Genomic DNA, 19,741 nt, shown 5'->3' with positions numbered 1-19,741 from the left:
TTACAGACAAAAATTTTCCTGACCACAGAGAGAGTTCGAAACCTAAGGATGCATGTTGCCTTCATTTACATTTCTCACCTTACCTCAGCAGAATTAGTCTTGAATGCCCTAGGTTCTACGGCAGCGACCATAACACTCCTTCCGTGTGCTCGATTACATATGTGCGTACTGCAGTGGACTCTAGCGGTGCAATGGTCCCTGTTGGATCTTCTGTTGTCTCACCCAATACACCTCAGCCGAGTCTGCAGGTCATCCCATCTTTGGTGGATGCAATCTTTGGAAATTTTGGAGGGACGACCTTTTGTTCCAGCTCCTGCCCAAGCCACAGTGACCACGGATGCCTCCCAACTGGGGGGGGGGGGGGTGGCATTGTTCGGGAAGGACAGTCCAAAGCATGTGGTCCCCAATCGACACCAGTTTGCATGTAAACGTTCTGGAGATGAGGGCAGTCCTTTTAGCGTTGCAGGCCCTTCATGCCTTTCTACCTCTGGGAACCATTGCAATCCAGTCAGACAACATGTCAGTGGTCTGGTATATCAACAAACAGGGAGGGACAAGATCTTACCCCCTTTACCGCAAGACCATGAGAGTTTGGGAATGGGCGATCTCCACTGGTCATTTTCTGATAGCAACGTATATTCCGGGACGGTCCAACATTCTAGCAGACAAACTAAGCCGAACTATTCTGATGCCTTACGAGTGGTCTCTGAATCCTTCAGTAGCAGAGCGGATCTTTCTAGAGTGAGGTCAGCCTTGCTGTGATCTCTTCGCATCTCCTTCCAACGAGAAATGCAGCGAGTTCTTCGCTCTGACCTCCCCACCGGGGAAGTCCCCCAGAGATGCTCTAGTCCATGCTTGGCCTCCTGGTCTTTTTTATGCTTATCCTCCTGTACCCCTTATTCTGAAGTTTCTATAGAAAGCTTGTCGACTGGGGAACAAAATGATCTTCATTGCCCTTGCCAGGTATGGTTTCTCTTCCTTTGGTCTCATCTTCTAGCTCCACCTTGGATCCCGATGTTCATCGTGTTTCACTGTTGCAATCATTACATTTGGGTAATCTGCTGGCAGATTGAACCTCAGTCGGCCTGATTAACAAAGTCTTGGGTCCTGAGTCGGTTGCTGTCCCTTCTTCCATGACATCAGGTCGTCAGGGGTATAAAACATGCAGCCGACGCCATTACATCAGTCTTTCTTGCCGCGTGGTGCCCAAAGCAGAAGCGGTTCGCAAGTGCCGCTCGGCCAACTCCTGAAATTTTCGTTTTCGAGTTTCCAAACCGAAGTCTTCAACTAAAAGCCAAGTCCCCTGTTGGGGAAACTTTTTCTTGCTCCTTACCGATGTCAGTAAAAGTTAATAATTGTATTACTTGTGGGAAGCAAATACCTCATAAGGATTTTCATTTGTACTGTATTCCTTGCCTAGGCCCTGACCACGATGTGCCTTGCTGTCGGTTTTGTGCTTTATTTAATCAGCTCACTATCCGTCATCAGTACATTTTTGCTTCAAAATATTTCGGTTCTCGGTTTAATGATCCAGAAATGATGTCAGTTAGCAATCCGACTACTGGAATACCAAAAAAACACAAAGAAAAAGATAGAGACAGGCCATTGAGGTCCAAAACTGCTGATGACGCTTCTCCTAAGCCATTCGCCAGTTCACCGCTACTCAGTGAGGCGCTTTCGCAGCCCCCTGATACCTGCTACTTCTGATGCACAGGCCTCTACTGAGACCCATTCAGAGTCCGGTATACCGCGAGATACTTCACCTATGGAACCCGTGGATGTCTCTACCTTGGATGGGTCAGGAGCCGCTGAGCAGGCACCGGCTTCTGAGGGTGTATTCAGGCCTACAGACTTGCATATTAAACCAACTCCAACTTCAGTGCTAAGGTCTAAATCTCGATCTCTGTCTAAAAAACCAATACCCAGGCCACATGTTCAGGCCCCTATGCCTAAAAAACAAATGATCAAAATGGCTGAAGATTTAATTACTCTAATCAGGGGTAGTCAACTCCTCCCCCCCCCCCCTCCAAGAAGCCTAGGCTTGAATGTGACTATGAATCTTCTGAACAGGACTCTGTTTCTTCTGACTCTTCTAATGATCTGGATTTGTCCATACTTACTTATGAGGACTCTGATGCAGAGGATTCCGTTCCCTCTGCTTCCCCACCTGAGGAATTCTCTTTTGTGGAAACTTTACATACCTTAAGGGAGCATTTCCACTGGGAAAGTCAGGATTTCTCTGAATCCAAAAAGAGGCTTAGGGATTTCCTTCTTCTTCCCCAGCATAGACCTTTGGCTGTACCTCCTGTACTAGATATTGTTGATTATGTGTTTTTGGAATCCAGTATGGCCCCTGATTCCTTACCTCCAGCCCCTAGCAAACCAGACAGGTACTACAAGGTCCCTGTGTCCCACAAATTTCGTTTCAAAAATCCTGTTGCGGACCCTAAAATGATTTCTCAGGGGCCCAAGGGCATTAAGGCTTCTACTGTAAAAAAAAATCCTACCCCTTCTGATAGAAACTCCAGGGTCCTGGATAGATGGGGTAAAGAGGTTTATACTTTTTCAACCTTAGCAATCAGGGCTTTAAACTTCCAATTTCATATGTTAAAATATCAACAGGATATTATGGGGCTGCTTAAACAGAAAATGATGTTGATTTCTGACTTTGTGGAGAATAAAGATTTGCAGGATTTATTGCATTCAGCTGAACAAGTTGGCAAACATACTTTGCAATGTGGTGTTGATTCTTTAGAGGCCTCTTGTAGGACCACTGTTACTGGGTCTGTACTTAGAAGGCATGCTTGGCTTAAGGAGCAATCTCTGCCTGATCATGTTAAAGCAAAACTTTTGGATGCTCCTTTACAGCAGGGACCGCCTATTTGGCAGTAAGGCTGAAGAAGTACTAAAAAAGATGGAAGATAAAGCTTAATCTATGCAAACTGTGAAAGATTTCTTACAAGTGCAACCTCCTAGATTTAGTAGGCATTGGCCTACTAAGAACTGGTCCTTTCCAGCTCCCTCCAGAGCCACTATGGTTAAACCCAGACATTCCAAAAGCACCAGGTTTCAGTCCCAAGGGGCTTTCAGAACTAAGCAATGGGGTGCTTCCACTTCCAAATATGGAAACAACAAGGGACCACCCTGTGGTAAACAGTCTCAATGACTTCCCTTTGAAATTACCAAGCACTTATCTCTTAGCTGCCCCTTTGGGGGAAAACTGGCTCTTCATTCAAGAAACTGGCAACTTATAACCCAGGTAAAATGGGTTTTAAATGTTGTGTCCCAGGGATACAGATTTCATTTCCACACGAGGCCAACTCCAAACGGGTAGCCAGACCTGCCCCCAAATCAGTGTGCAGAGGCTCAGAAACAAGTACTTTCCCTCCTAAACATGGGGGCTATTCAACTAGTACCAGAAGAGGAAAAGGGACAAGGTTTCTATTCCAGACTTTTCCTGGTACCCAGAAAAGACAAATCATGGAGTCCAATTCTTGACCTGTCTACTCTAAACACCTTCCTGAACATTCCAAAATTCAAGATGCTGACTCTTCACCAGTTACTTTCTATGCTAGGCAAGGATGCCTGGTTGTCAACTCTCGACTTAAAAGAAGCTTACCTGCATATCCCAATCAGGGAATCTTGCAGAAGATTCCTACGCTTCAAAGCAGGCCGCATGCATTATCAGTTCTCTGCACTGCCCATTGGCTTGTCTACTGCACTCAGGGTATTCACAAAGTGCCTGGCTCCAGTAATTGCATTTTGCAGGCAAAGAAATATTCAAATATATCCATACCGGGACGATTGTCTAATTCAGGCAGAAAACCAGGCCATTCTTCTAAAACATCTGGCGTTTGTAAACAGAGTTCTAACCTGTCTAGGGTACACCATAAACAAAAAGAAATCTCGACTGGTACCCTCTCAAAAGATTACATTCCTGGGTGCAAGCCTGAATACAACTGCCCAGATTGCTTTCCTTATGCCAGACAAGCAAATTCATTTGGTGACTTACTTCAAACAGGAGGCCACAAAAACCCTGCCATCTGCAAGGCAAATACTGCAAGCCTTGGGGTTCATGGCCTCCTGCATTCTTCTAATTCCATATGCAAGACTGCATACGAGGAAACCTCAGTGGTACTTAAAAAGTTTATGGAGTCAGCATTGTCACAGTCTGGAAACAATGATTCCTATCATACCTTGCCTGTGCCTAGAGTTCTTATGGTGGGCAGAGGCCTGCCACCAAAACAAGGGACTGCCATTCACACCACCCCCTGCCACCCAACCCTAACTACAGATGCATCAGACTATGCATGGGGGGCTCCTCTGGCGGGGAAGTGCATTCAGGGCAAATGGAACTCAAAACAAATGTACCTTCATATCTATCAAAAAGAAATACTAGCTGTACAGAATGCACTGACAGCCTTCAAGGACTACCTTCATCCAGGACAATTACTGATAAAGACGGACATCATCAAAGTTATGTGGTACATAAACAAGCAGGGGGTACACATTCCTACCCCCTCTGCAGACTAGCCATGACATTGTGGAACACGGCCTTGAGCTACCAAGTACAACTACAAGCTCAATTCCTGCCAGGGAAGCAGAATGTTCTGGCAGATGAACTAAGCAGAAATCTCATGGACCCTCATGAATGGAAACTGGAACCAGGGATTTTCAACATGTTGACACACAAATGGGGGAGCCCAGACATAGATCTTTTTGCCTCACCCCAGAACTACCAGTTGGACAAATTTTGCACAAGAACTCATAACAAAAAAGCCTGGAAAGTGGATGCTCTGTCCTTCAGCTGGAAAAACCTATCAGTCTATGCCTTTCCCCCTCTGCCTTTGCTCTCAAAAGTTCTACTAAAAGTCAAACAGGACAAACCAAAAATCATTTTGATTACTCCGGACTGGCCTCGCCAACACAGGTACCCACTCCTGCGCAGTGTGTCACACATTTCTCCATGGCACCTGCCTCAGACACCTTCCTTACTGTCTCAGCAGGAGAACCAAATTCTGCACCCTCAGCTCCAAATATTGAATCTTGCAGCTTGGCTAATAATTTAAATTCCCCCTTAGCATCCCTCAGCAAACCTGTGATGGATGTCATTTTGGAGGTGAGAAGACCTAGTACTAGAAAATCTTATGCTGACAAATGAAAAAGTTTCTGTGCCTGGAATCAATCTCAAGGGATGAGCACAGCAATGCCCAATTTACCTCAGATTTTGCAATACTTAACTGAGATGCTTCACAAGGGCCTGTCTTTTTCTTCCATAAAATTCCATGCCTCAGCCATTTCAGCTCATTACAACACAGATCCCCCCTTCTGTCATCTTCTTATAAAGCATTATCTCAGAGGGGCCAAAAACTTGAGACCACCCGGGAGAGCTACAACCCCTGCCTGGGACCTTAACTTTGTATTGGAGAAACTCACTCTACCTCCTTTCGAGCCAGCTGCAACTGCAGAGTTCAAATTTCTTTCCTGGAAAACAGCCTTCCTTTTAGCAATCACTTCAGCTAGAAGGATATCTGAATTGCAGGCCCTTATGGCAGTGGAGCCTTTCATCATCTTTCATGCGAACAGGGTGTCACTCAGGACCAATTCATCATTCATGTCCAAGGTGGTATCCAGTGTGGCTCTTAATAAGTCCATTCATTTGCCAAATTTCTTTCCCAATCCACAGAACTAGGGAGAGCGGATTCTGCATTCATTGGATGTACACAGACAACTTAGATTCTACTTGGACAGGACTAAATCTCAAAGAAAATCTGAACAACTGCTGGTTGCATTTGCTGCAGGGGCAGAGGGGAAGGGTATTTCAAAGCAAACTGTTTTTAAATGGATAAGCCATTGTATTAATTTCTGTTATAAGCACCATGGAAAACCTATCCCCCGGGGGATCAGATCTCATTCCACCAGGGCTGCATCTACTTCAGCAGCCTTTCTCAGAGGTGTTCCTACCAGGGATATTCTAGAAGGTGCTACCTGGTGTTCAGTTCATACTTTCACCAAGCATTATCACTTAACAATTTTCTCTAAATCCAGAGCTGGCTTTGCCACTGCTGTTTTGCAGGGCCTTATAGCTGGTCCTAATGCTGTATAAATCCATCCTCCCAACCTTAGCTTTGGGAATCTACCCAAATGTAGTGACTGCAACAGTGAAACACAGTGAACATAGTGCACTTGTGTACACTTACCATAAATGTAGATGTTAGAGTGTATTCACTGTTGCAGTCCTATACCTCTTCCTTCTTTTACTATGCTTAAAAAGCCTTTTTAGTGTATTTGCTTTTGTTTGGAGGTATATTTTTGTTTCTAATTATATATGTATATGTGTATATATATATATATATATATATATATGTGTGTGTGTGTGTATTTTGCTCCCCATTTGTGGGGCATCTGGGGCAAGTAACACTGATGTAATGGCGTCGGCTGCATGTTTTATACCCCTGATGACCTGACGTCATGGAAGAAGGGACAGCAACCAACGCAAAGACCCAAGACTTTGTTAATCAGGCCGACTGAGGGCAACCTGCCAGCAGATTACCCAAATGTAATGACTGCAACAGTGAATACACTCAAACATCTACGTTTGTGGTAAGTGTACACAACTGTACTTTCTGGATCTCATTTCACACCCCTCGAGGGTCCCTCATCCAAATTTGGACAGTCTGAGGCTCACAGCATGGCTGCTCCAGTTCACTTAATTGCAGGGCTCCTAGATTGTCTTCTTCGGTCAGATCTCTTCTGGTGGTAGCTCATAAGTCGTCCACCAAGAAGGTTTATCATAGCAAATGGAAGCATTTCTCCTTTTGGGCTTCTCAAAGGAGTTTAGATCCGTTCACAGCTCCTGTTCCAGCTATTCTTGATATTCTGGCAAATATTTTTCAAAAAGGGGCTAGCTCGTCTACGATCAAGGTTCAACTAGCTGCCATTTCTCATTTTTATGGGCGCAAGAATTCTGCTTCTTTAGCTTCTTTCAGATTGTGTACAGCTTTTATCAAAGGTACATTTCTCTTACGTCCTCCAGTCAAAGATCCCATTCCCCCGTGGGACCTTACTGTGGTACTTCAAGCATTGATTGCTCTGCCATTTGAACCTGCAGCAACCACGGATCTTAAGTTTTTTTTCTTGGAAAACTTCATTTCTAGTGGCTATCACCTCCTCTAGGAGGGTTTCAGAATTGCAAGCATTGTCTGTCAAGGTTCCATACATGATTTTCCACAAGGACAGGGTTTCTCTTCGCATCAATCCTTCTTTTCTCCCAAAAGTAGCATCCGAGGTTAACATCAATCAAACTATCAATTTACCTGTTTTCTTCCCAATTTTTACAAACAAAATGGAGTACAAGTTGCACTTGTTGAATGTTTATAGTTATGGTTCTGTTTACACAGGACCAAAACCTTTCGTAAATCTGACCAGTTGTCTGTGCCCTTTTCTAAACCTTTTTTGGGTAAACCTATCTCCAAGGTTACCATTGCTAGGTGGATCTCTCTCTGTATCCTTCCAATCTACAAGGATAAAGGTTTGTCTCCTCTTTGTCAGTTTAAAGCTCACTTGATTATGTCCATGCCTACTTCTGTGGCCTTTTGGTTGAGAGTATCATTAGATGACATTTGTTCTGCGGCTACTTGGTCCTTATCTCATACCCTTATTTCTCACTATAAATTGGGTTTGATTTCTAGAAGGAGAGCATCCTTTGGTTCCACGGTGCTCCGGAATATCCTTCCATGAGGGCCACCCAGGTATTTTAGTAGCTGGGGACTCTGTCCCCCAGGTTGCAGATCAAATGAAGTAAACTCCTTCAGGTAAAGAAGTTATGTACTCACCAATGTTCCATCTGAGTAGTTTTACTTCATTTGTCTTCAACCGTCCCTCCCTCCTTCCCCTGACCTTACCATATGGACAGCATTACAGCTGGTTTTAAGTGTGTAAGGTGTTTTTTGAGGTCAGGTTGTTCCGTGTAAGGTACAACAAACTCGATCTGGGGTATGGAAGGTAGTGGTGGTGTATTATGGGTAAGGGGAGGAGCTTGGAGCAGATGCTAGTGAAGGTGCCGGCTTGATCTGATATGGATCCGGTACCCACAGATTGACAACAAATGAAGTAGAACTACTCAGATGGAACATTATGGTGAGTACATAACTTTTTTATTTCGCAAATTCATAACTTTTGAATTAAAACAAATCATGGTATCTCACTTGTTCAGCATGATTTTTTTTTTTTTTTGTCTTAAAGGAAGCATGGCTGAGCAAATTGTGACTGTTATGAATGCACCACACCTCCAAGAACATATACAACAGATTTGGCAAAACCTGTTAGGAAATAATGGCCATTTCAGGATGGTATGACAAGATGGGACTGGAATTAAGGAAAGACGAGGATTATGGAAGTTCCAGAAGGCTTAAGATGCCAAGTATAGGGTGTTTTATGATGGTTACATCAATATAATAGGCATGGTATATATACTTGAGTCTTTTTAAACAGAAGTAGGAGTGAATGCAGTTATTTGTGCAGGTGCAGATCATTCCATATATAGCTAAAGCTTTAATTTCAAAGAAACACACTTTATTGGTAGTGAATAAATATTGATTCAGGTATTTTTCAAGTCATGATTCTCAGGCGATTTTTTTTTTTCTTTTAAGTAATAAGGATAGATGTTCCAAAGTTATATAAATCTGTTTATTGTAAAGGGAAGATCACTGAAAAGGGATTTTAGTAACTGGATAGGCAGGTTGGAACGCTTGAATTTTGATAGAGAGACCTTGTCAAAACAATGGTAGTTTAAAAGAAGACTGACACAATATCTGAGAGTATATGCAAGAGCGGAAAAAGGATACAAGTAAACTGGAGAAGTCACAGAATTATTAAATGAACAGAGAAGGCTATAAAGGTAAGTGTCAGATACCAGGCATAGGATTAAGGAGATTCTAGAGGAAATAAAGAAAATGTTCGACATCATAATTGATCGGGCTACGAGAAAACTGCAGCTAACATACGCTGATAATGCCCAAGGAAGTCAGAAATGCTTGTCAGGTAGAATTTGTGGTAGTCTGCATCATAGTTACCCAGATAGGAGTTGTCACAGAAAATCTAGAGAAAATAATGCAGATCTTTAAGGAGTATATCAGATTTTATATACTGATGAGGATTTAGATGATGTGATCAGGACCCTTTTTGGGCACCTATGGCAGTATCCTAAGTCTGGCAGAGTTGACTTTAGAGCAGGCAGAAGAATTAAGAGAGAACTGTTCACTAGTGGAATTAAAGCATGTATTAAAGTCAGTGAAGAAGCTGAAAACACCAGGACCAGGTTAGTTGACACTACAGATATATTTATAGATAAGGAAAAGTTCATAGATCACTTGATAAATATCTTAAGTACAGGATGTTACCAGAAAGTTGGAGATCAGCATTCATTGCAGTAATACTGAATGAAAGGAAAGACAGAACTCATACCATTTCCTGCAAACCTATGTAATGTCTCTATGTAGCTAGCTAAGAGGGTAGCAGAATTATTTCCAAAGCTAAGTAATTTAAGCCAGACAGGATTTCTCCTGGGTACAACAACTATTAATAGCATAATTAAAATGATGGCATTGGTAGAAGATGCCTCTGGGACGAGGGAAGAAGATACTGATTTGAAGTGTCAGTAATGTAAAAGACCATCGACATTGTCAGATAGTAATATCTCTCTCCTTCACATTTTAAATAAGATGGGATTTTTGAAGAGGTCTAGAACTCTTAACAAGGAGGATTTAAAGGCTCAGGGCATATATCAAAGTAATACCATGTCTGTCAAGGGAATTTGCTGTCAATAGAAGTACAAGCCAGGGTTGTCCCTTATCCCATTATTATTTGCCATATACCTGGAGATTTTCTCCAAAACATCGACAGTGTCTTTTTATTCAGGTTTTCATTTGGGTGCTAGAGAATAACAACTTTTCTTTATATGCAGATAATTTATATTTCTACCCCAAAGAATCGCATTAGTTAGTTTTCTAAGGAGCTGTTCAAATGTAGCAGGTTTTGGGTTACAAAATAAATTATGAGAAATCTAAGACCATTATAGTTACTTATGCTCAAACTCAGTCTCTACAAAACAGGACATATTCATATCTTTGGAACTCCACTACTTTAAAGTATTTGGGGTTACAGTTGGGTGATTTTCTGCAGTTATTTTTAGCTTCACATAACTTGCAGGTTAAGGTGAGTCAGTCTTTTTTAGGAAGTGACACAAGAATTTAAGATTATTTATGCTACCTTCATTAATTTATGCTAGGTGAAGCTTGCCCATTTTTTAAGTGAAGGCATACATAGGAATGATACAGATTCAGCACAGGAGTTCGTATGGAAGGGATAAAAACCTAAAAACATTCATTTACCCTAAATGGAGATGACTGTGCGAAGAGTTGGAAAGCCTAGGTGCCCCGTATTTAGAAAAATACTCTAGGGCAGCCTTGCTAATGATAGTATGTGGACTCTGGTGACTTTCATGTGAAGTGGAAGGTGATGTTTTCACGGGGTCTAAAGGGCCTTTTTTAAAAAGCTGAAAACAAACGTGAAAGACAGAAGTAGAGGTTTGTTTACAATGTGATCTGAGGCAGTTAAGGGGATGACTTGGGCATTTAAAAAACAAAAAAGTAAGACTGGTTAGAAATGATAATGGAATGCTGGATAGAAGACCCTTCTACCACTTAAGCTTCATCGGAAATGGGGTTGATAAATGTGCAAGCTGTAAAATGAGTTTAGAAAAGGAGATTGCCTTAAATATTGAGAAGCAGGTATACGATGAAGAGAGTTTAATTCCAGATGACTGTTGCAGTTATTACATTTGGGTAATCTGCTGGCAGGTTGCCCTCAGTCGGCCTGAATTCCAAAGTCTTGGGTCCTGCGTCGGTTGCTGTCTTCTCTTCCAATTCCAGTTGCAGACGTTATGCAGAAGGGGTAAACTAATAGGATTAACTTGGAGAGGCACTTATTGGGTTTCAAACAAGTAAAACAAGTCTAAGGTTAAAAATAAGGTGTCTTTAATTGGATCATATGACTTCAAGATTTGAGGAAGATACATTCAGAAAATAAGAGGTATTAAGAAGGTAACAGATTACTACAGAAGGACTGACAGAGATTATAGGTTGGCACTAGCGTATGTAGGTATGAGATTTGGGGTTAAGCATTTTAGATGATTTTTGGATACTGTTTTTGTAGTAATTGGATAGGCTACAAATTGTAGGTGATTTTGATTGTTGGCTTGCAGTGTCTTTTCAGTTTTTTATGCACTGTCCATGTTGGCAGGAATGTATCCAGGAGTGATTGCAAGTTGTTGTGAATATGAAGAAGGAGCCTTGGTAGACTGGATCCATATACTTGGTCAAGTCCTAAAGTAGATGACTTCCAAAAGAAACGGAATGGATAATCCAGTGGGGTTGGGGCTCTAATAGATCCCTGGTATTTATCTGATCTTACTTTTTTTAACACCTTTATTGAATTATCACTTGTGACACAGGCACATTTACGTTTAGATAAAAGTAATCAAACTGTATTAATAAGTTCGTGTTTACAAACATTATACTTCATATGCATTGCTATGATATATCACCAGGTTTGATAAGGAGAAGGAGGGAGTCACAGTGTCTGTTCAGTGCCAGGATTCGCCAAATCACGCATGCACTCTGGTCTGTCAGCAGCCGTTATGACTCTGTCATAGTTCATGTTGGTGTGAATAACCCGAGACATACCTCGCTTGACTGTATGAAGAGAGACATGGTCGAGCTCTCTGAGTATGTGTTCCAGGCAGGTATGCCCCTAGCCTTGAGCAGCATAGTACTCTCACCTAGAATGATGCCACAGTATAAACAACAAATGATTGATTTCAGTAATTGGCTTAGTTTTTGGTGTCATTCCAAGGGGATCCAGTTTCTGTCTGCCTGGGAAAGCATGGTCGACAGATCTTGCTGCTTTGCCAGAGATAGTTTGCAACTGGAACCCCTAGGCTTTCGGCTGCTGGAAAAGGTTCTTGGCTCCCTCATAGTGCCTTTTTAGGCAAGATCTCGAAAACAACATTACCAACATGAAACTAACCAATCTGAAAAAAGTAAAGGTCATGTTGCTAAATGCCAGGAGCCTAAATCAAAAACTGCACTCCCTGGAAGCACTTCTGTCACTAGAACAATCACAGAAACCTGGTTTTAGGCCTCAGAAAGTACCCTGGCCCTGAAAGGTTACAATGCCTTTCACATTTTTAGACTGCAAAATGAACATGTTTAAACCAGAGGGGGCAGTGTTTCAATCTGTATTAAAGAAAACTTCACCTCCCATGTAGTTAGACTGGACAACTCCATGGAGTTACTCCAGGTCCAGGTTACGGTAGGTAAGACCCCCATTCAAGTCCTAGCCAGTTATAGACTGCATGGGCCATGACTCCCATGAAGCCTACTTAACCAAACTGAAGACAATCTAAATTTTACCGAATACAATGGTTATGTGGGATTTCAATTATACCACCATCAACTAGGACACCTACTCTAGTACAAGCTTGCTAGCACAAAAGTTCCTTGACTTTGTGAATTCAAATGTCCTGGAGAAAATTGTCCATACCCTAACAACAGGAACAAGCATGCTAGATCTGGTCCCCACCAACATGTCAAACAACTGCACTGCTGCAACTGTTGGACGCTCAACTGACCACAAATCAGTCACCTTCAAACTGACACCAACACCAGAAATCACAAAAAGTGAAATCAGACTACAAACCTTCACCAAGGCAAACTGTACCCTCCTAGGTGAAGGTATAAATGCATTCCAAGCCTCGCCCTAAGCTGAAAGTGTAACTATGCCGAAGTTAACATTAATGTTCTGTACAATCACTTGCATAAGTGTATAAACTTGGCTGTACCAGAAAGAGTCAAAGCCAGAGGCCCAAGTAAAATCAAGCTGTCATAGTGGACTTCCAGCATCAACAGACTCTACAATAAATGTAAAATTTGCTGTCCACAAAAACAAAAGCAAAGACCCAACAGTGGAAAAGAACCCTCCTCAGCCTTAACAGGCAAATAAGACAACTTGTCAAATCCTTCAAGAGCTCCTTTGAGAGAAACCTAGCAAGTACTGCCAAGGATAACCATATGGCCTTTTGCAGATATGTACGTAACCTAAAGGGTAGAACCCAAGCATGTGCAGAACTGGTGGTCAAGGGTATCACACACATTGACCCCACAGAGATAGTGAACTTGCAATTGGATAGGTTTGACAAAAATTTCACTCCCTTATCTCCTCTAACTTACAACAAACCCCCCCCCCCACCTTACATATCTGAAGAACAGGTCCTCGAAGCCCACTCCCAAGGCAGAGAACAAGACCTCTGTGTGACTAGTTGACATCCCGGGCTGTCTTCTAAACAGGCTAAAACATGAACTAGTATCACCACTAAGTATCATTTTGAATCATAGCCTTAACCATAGGCTTTGCTCCTGCAGAATGGAGAACAGCTGCAGTTATTCCCCTCCACAAAGGTGGCCTAGCAACAGATCTGGGGAATTACAGACCCATAAGCCTGACTAGCCTCATCTGTAAAGCCATGGGATGTATTATTGTGGACCTCTTAAATAATGATATAGGTGACCGCCAAAACCTGGATCCTATCCAATTTGGCTTCGTGAAGGGCAGATCCTGCCTGTTAAATCTGGTGGATTTCTTTGAAAGTGTGACCAGGGCCATTGATGAGGGCAGATCTGTGCACACAGCATACCTCGACTTGGCAAAGGATTTCAACACAATTCCACATTCAGGCATTACCAATAAACTAAGCAAACTGATTGTAAACCCCTTTGTTGTAAGATGAGTTGCCAACTGGCTCACAAACCAGATACACACTGTCAAAGTAGGTGACTTCACATCGACCAGCAGACCTGTTACCAGCAGGGTGCCTCAGGGTCAGTGCTGATCCCCCTAGGGGTTGTGGTTAACCAAGTTTGCAGACGACTGCAAACTAGGTGCAATTATCAAATCCCCAGATGATGTCAGTATTCTCCAGGAGGGTTTCACACAGACCAACGACTGGTGTATTAGTCACGGTCTCAAACTGAATGCAGAGAAATGCATCATCATTCCCTTCAGCACAAACAATGTCCCTTCACACTATCAACTCAACAATACCTTAAGTACCCATGAAGTGGTAAGGGACCTCGGGTCACAGGTTGACCGTGATCTTAACTTCGACCACCACGTGTCTGCCCTTGTAAGGAAAGCTTTCCATGTAGCTCACTTGATTAGTAAAGGCATTGCCTGGAGAGCAAAAGAAGTTATAACCCCCTGTACTCTGCACTTATCCAGCCCATAACTGAGTTTAATGCCCCATTTGATATATACCATAGTAAGCACCTGCAGCAATTAGAGATCAAGGTCCTCCAGCATGTGCCTTATATGGGCCGACTAAAGTCCCTGTCACTATACTCAGTATCGTATAGACTTCTTACGGGAGACTTATGCCTGGCTTACAGAGCAGCCCAAGACCCAAACCTAATGAGCTCACTGCATATCTTTAAATCAAATGGGTCTAGGGCTACACATTCCAGGGACTTAAATATGGCCTGTGACTTAAATAAGACATGCTCGAGGGACAAATTTATTTCCCAGGGACTGTCACATCTTTGGAACATGCTACCAATTGATGTGAAACAGAGCACCTCTATGGCACTGTTGAAGAGCAACCCAGACGAGTAGATGGGGCACTGTAAATTCTTAACAGGGATAGTGCTCTCAAGAGTCCTGAACATGGGTAGTCATCACTAAATGCAATCATGGGATTGACTAGTCTACTTGGGGTATAAAAATATCTATGTAAACATTTCCAAGCAAAAATCTTAAATCTTCTAGATTTTGTTGCATATTTGGGAGACATACATATATCTTCTCATTGTTTCTTTGTGAATTGCTTATCCCATCTCTCTTTTCAATTCTTTCTAACCTCCTCTGACTGATTCTTATAGTTATCATGCAATATTTTATGCTGTGCTAATTATTCCTTTTTTAACTGCAGCTTCTGTTCTAAATTCTACTAAAAACTCTACCAGTGCTGGTCTTTCATTTAAGACCTCCCTGTTTCTTTCCCTTTGCCTATACTCTGATATTAATCGTTGATGGGGAAGGCAATCTCTAACCTGCAATCCAAATAAATTCTTGGCCTCTTTCCATTTTGTCATCTTTCCCTCTCTAGTTATTTGCTCCCAATACCTTGGTTCTTTTGACAGTTTTCTTCAATGTCTGGTCTTGTTGTTGGAGATTTCATTAGTCTTTGCTTTGTGTTTTTGGTTTTATCCTGGTAAGTAAAAAGTTGTAACAAAGAAATGAAAAGACCAGAAAGATGCTTGCAGTTGGAGGTAGTGAAAATGAAAGATATTTTTTAAAGAGAGGTAGATATGGTGGGGAAGAATGGTAGATCCACATTGTGAATAAATGGGCTTCTTGGGTACTAGCAGTTGAAGAAACAAACTGACAATGTAAGGGTTAACCTGAAGTACATGGTTGAGGGTAAAAGCTTGGGCATTGGGAATAATCAAGTAATGAAGTATGGAAACAAATTTTAGTTTTGACAGTGTCCCATGATACTGTAATTAATAATGAAAATGTGGAATTTGTACATAGCTGTAATGTTTTTTGAGTCGTTTTCTTTTTTTGTAAGATTTTTGGTTGCTTGAAGCTGAGGCTGAATCAAAGACTTTGGGGGTAGTCTCTATTGTGGATACTTCTGCACTGAACATAATTGTTGGTTTGCCCTTCCACCATTCATTATTATTTAGACCTTGATTCTTGGATCCAAATTTCCTTTGGTATTGTGTTGCTTCAGGACTCTGCCTTGTGAATTTTCTTGTTGGCTGTCCTCTGGCTTCTGCCTTCTGGGAGGTTTCCACATTGGTTAGAACTGTTTCCAGTTGTAAACCAACTGAAAGAACAGCTGATTTCAGATATGAGACGCATGTTGTCACTGTAGACATTATCCATTGGGGTATCCTCCTCAGTTGTCCAATTACTCTTCTGCTGCCCCCCAATTGTTTGGACAATTCTTTCATCCAGAGGCTGCTGTTGGAGTTCCTTATTAAACAGGCAAATTTATACTTCTATACCCTTTTTGCAGTACAAGTATTTAATTGTATTCCTGAGTTGTGGGATGTACTTGCTTTCTCATTGTTTGCAGCAAATTGGTGCATGGGTGGGTGGAGAGGTAGGCATTCTTTCCTCGTGTGGCATATGATATCATGGAGTTTACCTTCTGAGGACATGTTTACTCTTGGGAGCAGGAATGTCAGGGAAAAATAACTAGACTGAAATTGGTAGTAAATGTAGACCTGAGGCCTCCCTCTCACATCAACTGATGTGCTGAGTACTCATCTGATGTTTCTCATATTGATCACTGATGTGGTAGTACACATCTGATGTATAAATCATTGATGTGATGAGTATGTATCTGCTGATGTTCTTCCTCTGATCACTGTTTCAGCATTCCAAACTGTTGGGTTATCTTGCCAGATAACAAGGATGTCTGGCTGAAAGTACTAAAGCCCATGCATCCAACATATGACCTAAGCTTGCAGGCATAATTGTACATAAGTGGACATATGAGCATAAAACCTCAGACTCTCTCACTGCTAGTCGGAATGCAGGTCTCACACCCATTGATTGGTCTGTTCTAATAATCATTGGTATCGTTGGTCTTCAGGGGTTCAGATAAGTTCCCCATTGGGGAACATTCTTTGTTTTTTGTTATTAACCTTGGATGCTAGCTAAGATGGGAAAGTAGAGCTATGTTAGACAGAGTCTTAACAAGGATTTCAACTCTTGGTGCTTTTTCTGTTTTGTTGTAGGAAACTATTGTAAAAATTGCAGTATTTGCCAGTCCTTCCTACCTAAAACCTTTCAACCTTTCATGCTTGACATTCATCCCTTAACAGTTAGAGACCCAGTGCCTTAAACACTTCACTCAGGCTAAGGTAGCGGATCATTCCACACCTGATCCTATCTCTGAGAAAATTTCAAGAGACCTAGGCCCACATTATGCCTGACAGATGCCTACTACCATGAACCTGCTGGAGGCCAGTATGACATCTGATGTTCCCACTTCTGAAGTGACTGGTCCTACTGATGCTAGTGAGAAAGGGGCACCTGTTTAATCATTTCTGAAGGAAACAACGATACTTCACAAATATTAGTAAGAGAAGAGATACTTGGGTCACTAGCCAAGGTACATCAGGGGTCTGAGCCGCCACATCTTATGAAAGTGGATGTCACTCCTAAAAAGAAAAAAAAAACAGAAAACCAAAAATGTTTCCTGTCCTCATACATCCGTGGAAAAGGAGCAGCTTTATTTTTCCCAAGGCCTGTTCAAGGCCATCATAGCACTCAAACCACCATATTTTGCCTCTATTGGTACTACTCCTTCTCCTCAAAAAAGACATTTAGCATCTTCCTCAGAGCTTGGCGAGGAATGGTCTGATTTTTTTGAAGGCACTATGGATTATTTGTCATATTCACTCTCCAGGCCAAGTGGCCTCTGATGAAAAAGACCCTTTCCCCTGATCCTGTTGTAGAGGAAACTTCATTTGGAGAAACCATTTCTAACATGATGAAGCACTTTAAATTAGAGTCCAAACAGATTTCAGATGTACAAAAAAGGTATTATAATCTGTTAGAGATATGTGCTCCTGCACCAGCTCCAGTCCCTCCTGTCCTGGAGGCCTTCCTGAATGCCTTTGCCTCTACTTTACTTCCACTGATCCTGACTCCCAACCCCAGTCCACAAAAGGCCTGATAGATTCTACAAAGTGCCTGAAGACCTAATGTTTCTGTACAAGAACCATTTGGCTGATCCTTCTGTTTTTTTCCCATTTATATGGATAAGCCTTCCAAAGTCTGTCTTGCTGCTAATCCCTTTTTCTTTTTTGTCTATACATGGGCTAAACTCTTGGCTAGGCTTATAAGGGCCTCAGGGCCAATAGCCTACTTACTTCCTATGATCCCTCTGATAAAGATAACAGAGCAAATGTTAGAGTGGGATAACGGTGTATATGAACTAGGTCCCAATAAGCAACAAAAAGTATTTGCAGAAGCACCAAAGCCCAATAAACTTCTTCTCTGGACTGGAATAAAATACCTCTCCGTTTGAATCAAATGTTCCTTTATTGTTAACCAACAATTGGAAAATGCACGACAAGTTAATCACTCCGTAGTAGAGAAATCCAAAAAGACAACGAAAAAATAATAAATCAAGCGCTTTCACCCGTTACTATGACGGGCTTTTTCAAGATGAACTACCAAAAGTACTTTGTGTGCTTATATACAGCTTTTGTAAAACAATTAATCAATTAAAATAATTGCAACAATCAAATTAAGTCAATTAAAACACTAAAATTCTTTTCTGCTTAAAGAAAAATCACATTGGTAATGTTTGGTTTCAATACATTTTAGTCAGAACATGTTCAGAATACATTCATCACATTGATTCTGTTTTCTACTCTTTTTACGTGTGAATAATTCGTGTTATATATGTATATAACTATGTACAAGCCAACATCAACCTTTACAGATACTGTGAGTGTTTATCTACGCTTTTATGTGTATTTACAAAAAGTTTTTTTATCTAAGCAACACCGCTAACATGCTATTCACAGCGATTGTATTTGTGCCGAAGAAAATATATAGTATATGTTGTTCAAATCAAGGACAATTATTCTTTCTTTTACAATTTCTTTCTATTACTTCGGAATACACTAAATACTCTGTCAACAAACTGGATACACTCATTTTAACGGTTGCAGTATGCATTGACCTGTACGCGGTTGCAAAACCATCTAAATGCTTGTTCATACCAATTAAAGCTTTAACGAAAATAAAAAACATTTATAAATGTTAATATATTAAATTAATAGTTATTATTCCTATGTATATGGATTATTATAGTAAATATTATGTATATTTACAAAAAGTTTTTTTATCTAAGTAACACCGCTAACATGCTGTTCACAGCGAATGTATTTGTGCCGAAAAAAACATATAGTATATGTTGTTCAAATCAAGGAACAGTTATTCTTTCCTTTACAACTTCCTTGTATTACTTCCGAATACACTAAATACTCTGTCAACAAACTGGATACACTCATTTTTACGGTTGCAGTATGCATTGACCTGTACGCGGTTGCAAAAACATCTAAATGCTTGTTCGTACCAATTAAAGCTTTAACGAATATAAAAAACATTTATAAATGTTACTATATTAAACTAATAGTTGTTATTCCTTAAATTTTAATCTCTAAATTTTAATAAAAATAAGTTAAAATCTTAAATTAAAAACTTGTGATTAAACTGTTTGTTATTTTCTAACCGGGAGGAATGTTATTTAATTCCATTGAATATAGTTATTGTTTCAGGACTATAGTATTGTTTTAGCAGTAAACAACCTTTATACTGAAAATTCACTTAATACTGTGACACTTAATTCTAAAATATCAGTTAAATGTAATAAATATATAAATATATAAATAAATATTATTATTATATTAAATTGACTATAGTTAATAAATACTAAATATCTATTAAATACCAAATTAATGTATAAAAAATTAACATATAAAAAAACACATTAAATATTATAAGTGTTATTATAGTTATTTATGGATGTTATTTACCTTAGAAATATGTATTCAATTAATTATAATTTTATTTAAAATTAATTAGGAATAAGTTA

The 19,741-nt window shown here is 40.7% G+C and overlaps 1 protein-coding gene across 1 annotated transcript in view; it reads left to right on the top strand.

Moving 5' to 3' along the window:
- Window positions 1-19,741, top strand: part of PSME4 (proteasome activator subunit 4) — a 2,990,260-nt gene that overhangs the window by 2,293,468 nt on the left and 677,051 nt on the right. The gene's annotated exons all lie outside the window — the stretch shown is intronic.

This window comes from Protopterus annectens, chromosome 1.part2 (genome assembly GCF_019279795.1).
Source record: "Protopterus annectens isolate FY-2018-M chromosome 1.part2, PAN1.0, whole genome shotgun sequence".
NCBI classification, from domain to species: Eukaryota; Metazoa; Chordata; order Ceratodontiformes; family Protopteridae; genus Protopterus; species Protopterus annectens.
Note: the sequence above shows the minus strand (reverse complement) of the source record. Positions and strands in the feature narration are given on the sequence as shown.